Raw genomic sequence first — 6,462 nt, 5'->3', positions numbered from 1 at the left:
ACCTGGGTCCTCTGCATCCCAGGCCGATGCTCTATCCATTGCCCCACTGCCTGGTCAGGCTTTATTTGATTATTTTTCAAGTTGAGACAGTAAGTTCTTAGAATATGAACACAATTTTAATGTCTGATTTTATTTGTAGTATACTTATTTTTTAAGAGAGAGGAAGGGAGAGAGATGAGAAGCATCAGCTTGTAGTAGTGGCACTTTAGTTCGTTGATTGCTTTCTCATTTGTGCCTTGACTGGGGGGCTTCAGCTGAGCCAGTGACCCCTTGCTCAAGCCAGCGACCTCAGGGTTTTGAACCTGGGACCTCAGCATCCCAGGTTGACGCTCTATGCACTGCACCAGCACCTGGTCAGGCAGTGTTATATTTTTTGATATTTTACAAATTTATTGGCATGAACATGGACCTTTTTGGTTACTGATGATTTTAGCCCTTTGTTTACTTTTCTGGGTTTGTTGCGCTTAAGGAAAAGGACTATTTTAGTCTGGATACTGTCCAAATAAACTTTTTTTACTGTACAATTTCTCTTGTTTTCAAATGTAAAAACTAACTGACCTGACCAGGATGGTGCAGTGGATAAAGCATTGACCTGGAATGCTGAGGTCACTTGGTTCAAAACTCCAGACCTCCCTGGTCAAGGCATATACAAGAAGCAACGACTTCTAGTTGATGCTTCCTGCTCCTCTACTTCTCTCTCAAAAATAAATAACTTGGAGCCCTGGCCAGTTGGCTCAGAGGTAGAGCGTCGGCCTGGTGTGCGGGGGACCCGGGTTCGATTCCCGGCCAGGGCACATAGGAGAAGCGCCCATTTGCTTCTCCACCCCCCCCCCCCCTTCCTCTCTGTCTCTTCCCCTCCCGCAGCCAAGGCTCCATTGGAGCAAAGATGGCCCGGGCGCTGGGGATGGCTCCTTGGCCTCTGCCCCAGGTGCTAGAGTGGCTCTGGTCGCGGCAGAGTGATGCCCCGGAGGGGCAGAGCATCGCCCCTGGTGGGCGTGTCGGGTGGATCCCGGTCGGGCGCATACGAGAGTCTGTCTATCTCTCCCCGTTTCCAGCTTCAGAAAAATACAAATAAATAAATAACTTTGGTTGGAACTATTTTTCTGGACAGTACTTCCATGGATGATGAAAAGGGAAGGGCAGAGGAGGGCTTCGTGAAGATAATCAAATGAGTCAATGAAAAGACTAATGCCAGGATTTGGACATCGAAAAAAAGGCACTCTAGTAGAGGATGATTGTATTATTTTATATTGCTGCCAAGCAAATGATCAGAATTTAACAGCTTAAAATCATCCCTGTTTATTATCTGGCAGTTTTGTAGGTCAGAAGTCCAAGCAGGCTAGTCAGGGCTCGGGTCTTACAGGCTGAAATTGGTCAGCCAGGCTGGGCTCTGGAGGGGAAGAATCTGCTTCCACCCTTACCCAGTTCATTGGCTGAATTTAGAGTCTTATGTTGTGGGACTGAAGTCCCCGTTTCCTTGCTGGCTGTCATGGGCACGCTAAACTCTTGGGAACCACCCATGTTTCTTGATTCATGGCTTCCTCCCTCCTCAAGCTAACAATGGCGCACTGAATCCTTTTCATCTTGGAATATGACTTCCTTTTAGGCGATAAGCTACACACAAAACTTTTACAAGGTCTGCATGGTTGGGCCTACCATGATCTTGCTTTTGGTTAACTCAGAATCAGTTGATTATAATCTTAATTACATCTGTAAATCCCGTTTGCCAGGTAATGTACATCACAGTTGTAATGTCTCACATTCACATTCTGAGCAATTGGAGTGGATATCTTGGAGAGCTGTTTTAGGGTTCTGCTTACCGTGATTTAAACACAGGGCACACGACTCTAGCACAGTTAGATTGACCAACTGGGTCATGGGTAGGCCTGTGTATTCAGCGTGTTGACCGTCAGATTGTACATTTGGACATGAGCAGTCAAAATATAAAGTGCTTACCATTCTTTAAAACCTTTGAGACTTACTGTGGGTCAGATACTATCTTAGTTGGGGATATCAATGAACAAGACCTGAGGAGGTTATAATCTAGTCTTTTCAACATTTCAAAATTTCTAGAGCCAGCATTGAGATTTATTTTTCATAGGACTTAACCTATTAGTGAATGGTAGCTGACAGAAAGCTGATGTTTAATAATTATGGGATGGATAAGTGAATTGCAAGAAATAAATAAGATTCTCAACAAAGACTTTCCTGATGCTCAGGAAGGAATTCAGAAACATTCTTAGGAAAGGATTTCCAACTGGCTCCCAGAATTCCAGGTCTGCTAAAATACTATGGAGCTCATCCAGTTAGGTCAGGATGCCTGCATCATCCCAATGTAACATGAAAAGTGCAATAATGGCACTGTGGAGTGAGTTACTATTGATATGAATGAATACTATGTTTCATTTGTGCTGAATGCCATTTAAAGCCTCAAATATGAAGAGGTATGGTGCATTGCTCTTGAAAATTGATTTACATGCTGATCAAAGTCTGCATGTAATTGCTGCCTAAACAATTTGTTGATTTTTTGTTTGAATGAAGGATAGGTAGGATTTAGCTATAATAAGAACAGAAACAGAATGTGCAAAAGTTCAGAGATTAACCTGTCCAGGCGGTGGCACAGTGGATATAGAGCATCGGACTGGGATGTGGAGGACCCAGGTTCAAAACCCAGAGGTTGCCGGCTTGAGCGCGAGCTCATCTGGTTTGAGCAAGGGATCGGTCTGCTGTAGCCCCCCCCCCCCCCCGTCAAGGCACATATGAGAAGCAATCAATGAACAACTAAGGTGCTGCAGTGAAGAATTGATGCTTCTCATCTCTCCCTATCTGTCCCCCTCTCTGTCTGTGTCTCACACACACACACACACACACACAAGTTCAGAGATGAGTTTGGCCCTTCCTCAGCAAGACAGAAGATAGCCATACAAGAAACACCCATGATTATGTATTTGCGAATCCATTAACAAATATTTGAATGGCACTACTAATACATCACTGAGCAAAAGCAAACATCCCTACTTTTAATGAGCTTGCATGTAGCGAGGGGAGACAAACAATAGTAAAGAACTAACTAAATTACATAATATGTTAAAGGTGATGACATTCCATGCCAAAAGAGGGGTTAGGAAAGGGGAGAGGAGAGTGAGTTGGAAATGACTATTATTAGCTGATTAGAAATTATAATGCCCTTGTCTTTGAAAAGATAAGTTGAGAATTAAATATATACATATCAAGTAAGTTTAGTAATAAAAAGAAAGTTTTCTAATAGGTCATTCTCTTTTTAAAGTTGTGCTCTAAAGATACCACGTTAGAACTATAATGTACCCAGTTCTACCACAATAGTCTCTGCTTATGTGTCACACTACCTACTTTAGACCACTCAGGAACAGCTGGTAAACTGGGAGATTAGTCAGATGTATGGTCTTATTTCAAATCCAGAAAATTGAATATTCTGTCTAGAGTTAGGTAATCTAATAAAATATGTTATAGATTACTTAGGTTGCTTGCAATTTCCATGTGTACTTAGCCTTATAGTTATGCCTTGATTGACTCAAACAAACAACAACAAAACAAAAACAAAAACCTTCTTGGTAATTGAGTTTGACTTTTGATGAATAAAGAAAAGAGTCAAAAAGTGCTTGTTCCTGATAGGGGCAGCATTGTCAGAAGCCTGACTCACTCCAGAGCATTATGATGGGGAAGAAACCCTAAATGTAAGAGGTTTAAGCAAAGAGCTCCCTGCTTCTAATTAGTGGGCAGCTGAGGGCAACCCTGTGACAGGGGAGAGGACTGCTCTAGGTGACTCTGGGGATCTCCTGGTTCACTAAGAAAGGACAGCAAATCCATCCACTGGCACTTAAAGATAATTGCTACAGATAGAATGATTTATTTTCCCACTACCCTTTTTTAAAATAATAAGCAAATCTGTCTTCTGATTAAAATTCCTCAGTGGCTTCTCACTGCCTTCAAGATTAGCACCCATTTTTAAAAATGACGTGTGGAGTCCTCTGTGCTGTGGCCCCCGCGGTCTCCAGCCTCACCCCTCTCTGCAGGGCACTCTGCTCCACACCAATAAGGCACCACTGTCTGCTCGTAGAAAAGAGCCAGTCTACTTCACTTATTCACATGCTTTCTCTTTTCTGCCTTACTGCCTGTCTCAGCTGTCACTTCTTTCAGCAAGCCTTCTGTGACCTCTCACCTACAAATTAAGTGTCCCTTTTATGTGCTCCCATGAGAAACACCGTCATCATGCTGGCCCATGGCTGGTTTCCTTCTTTCCTGCCAGCTTTTGAGGGATTCTCAGTGCCCGGTATGGACAAGCCTGAGACACTGCTAGTTCTCTTCCATATACCCATTTTTCTCTTCCTGACCAACAGAATCCAGATTTTGTCTAGAGAGGCAGTGTGCCCAGCTTGGCTTGCAGTCCCAGAGAGCAGTGAGGCAGTTGGGGCTAACGAGATATAAGCAGAAGACTACTGGAGCATTTCTGAGAAAATTACTTTTCCTGATGAAGGCATTGTCTCACCTTTCTAGCTGAAGTATGGTTGGTGGGGTGGGAGCACTAGCGTGACAAGGACTACTTGCCTGTGTGGTGACAAGCACAAAGATACAAACCATGTTAAGGATAGCTGAACAGAAAGGAGACTAGTGCTTAAATGGCAGTGTGGGTTGCCATTCTAGCCTCCGGCTGTCTCCAAACTTGTTCTTAAGGGAGGGCAGGGGTTTTTAATCTGTTCATTCAGGGATGTCATAGGAGTGGTTAACCTATTTGGTTAAGTCTATTTTTTAGGATTATGTTATATGCAGTTAAAAGCATCCCATAGGTGATACACTGTTCAAATATACTGCTCACAAAAATTAGGGGATACTTCTACATGAATATGAAGCAATAAGCATCCCCTAGTTTTTTTGAGCAGTATATTTTTTCAATGAATGAAAAATATACTACCACTAATCACTCATTTTGTCAGTGCTTACTATAAATTAGGCATCATTCTAAGTACGTTATGTGATGTGGGAGACCAACCTGGGATGATTCTAATTAGGAAAGGCTAGAGAAGACCAGGCCTTATTTGAAGAAACAGCCAGAAATATGTGAAGGAATTTGCAGAAAAGTCATCTCATTTTCCTAAAACGTAAGACTTGTCTTAACAGCCAGGCCATCCAGGACCTGTCCATTACTTGGTTCCTAAGGATTGAGGTCAGATCTCATTCAGATATTTTAACATACAAATGTAGTTCTCTTTTTGCTCAATTACTCAACCCACATTGATTCTCTCTCTCCCACTAATCAGTCATACTTCTTAAAGAAAACATATTCCGGTCTATCCGTCCATCCATCCATCCATCCACCCATCCATCCATCCATCCATCCATCCATCCATCCATATACTTGTCACGTGGGTCAGACTTGCCACACCAGAACCCTTTCTAGGGAAGACTCTGGCCCACGGCTCCTACAGAAAGAGCAGCCCTTGGCAGCCCATTTCCCACTATTCTGATAGGATCAGGGCCGAGCAGCTGACCCCCAAACTGCCAATGACCTGTGACATGTCCTGGGACAAAAAGGTGATCTGGACTATCAAAACCTTCAAGGCTTTGAACTGAGCGCTACAGAGAAAACGATGTAGTCAGCAGTGGGAGGTGAGGCCTGAAGGAGAGTGCCGATGAGGTGCACAGGGGCTGGGACAGTGCGCTATTCTGAGAAAGCAGGGGCGATGAGGACGCACACCACGAGGCGGAGAAGAGTCACACAGATCAGAAGAGAGAATACGAGTTAGAGCTGGTGGGAAAGTGGACAGAGACAGAGATGCAGACAGCTGTGTGGGGAATGTCTGAGACCCACTGATAATGCAGCCCGCGAATCAAGAGCCGCCACCCCAGCTCCTCAGTTTCCCAGGGCTGCCGTGGATTCTGGTTCTGGCTGTGAGACCAGTTCTGTACAGGTCCCTTTTCTGCGCGAGGCCTGACTCTTTGGCATTTTCTAGATTCCTGAGCAGATGCATCTTTAGGATAAATCCTTGCATTGCACAAAATAAATTAAGTTCTTTTGAACCAAAGGAGCTTATCAAGAACTTTCAGGTGGCCAAGCAATATCTCCATGTTTAAATATTCCATTGACATTAAGACATTCCCCCCTCTTCCAATAGTTTTTCATATTGTTTAGAATACCGGGGATGTGCTTGGATAGCTTCTCTGTGTCTAAACTTGAGGATCCAGCAAAAGAAGTGTCAGAAGAGTCTTGGGCCTTCTCCTAAGAAACCAGGCAGAAAACGATAGATTCAGGCCCTTAAGTAAGTAAACCAACCTATTTCCTGAGACAGAACCCAGTGCGTGTTGCCTATAACCCTGTGTTAGAGTTAGGCCCCCTGAGTCTTCAGCGGGTCCCAGTTCTAGTCATTTAAATACATGCTCTGTGCAGAGGATCCTGGGAGTGCCTGATAGACAGGCGGAGTTGAGTCC

Source organism: Saccopteryx leptura, chromosome 8 (assembly GCF_036850995.1).
Source record: "Saccopteryx leptura isolate mSacLep1 chromosome 8, mSacLep1_pri_phased_curated, whole genome shotgun sequence".
NCBI classification, from domain to species: domain Eukaryota; kingdom Metazoa; phylum Chordata; class Mammalia; order Chiroptera; family Emballonuridae; genus Saccopteryx; species Saccopteryx leptura.
Note: the sequence above shows the minus strand (reverse complement) of the source record.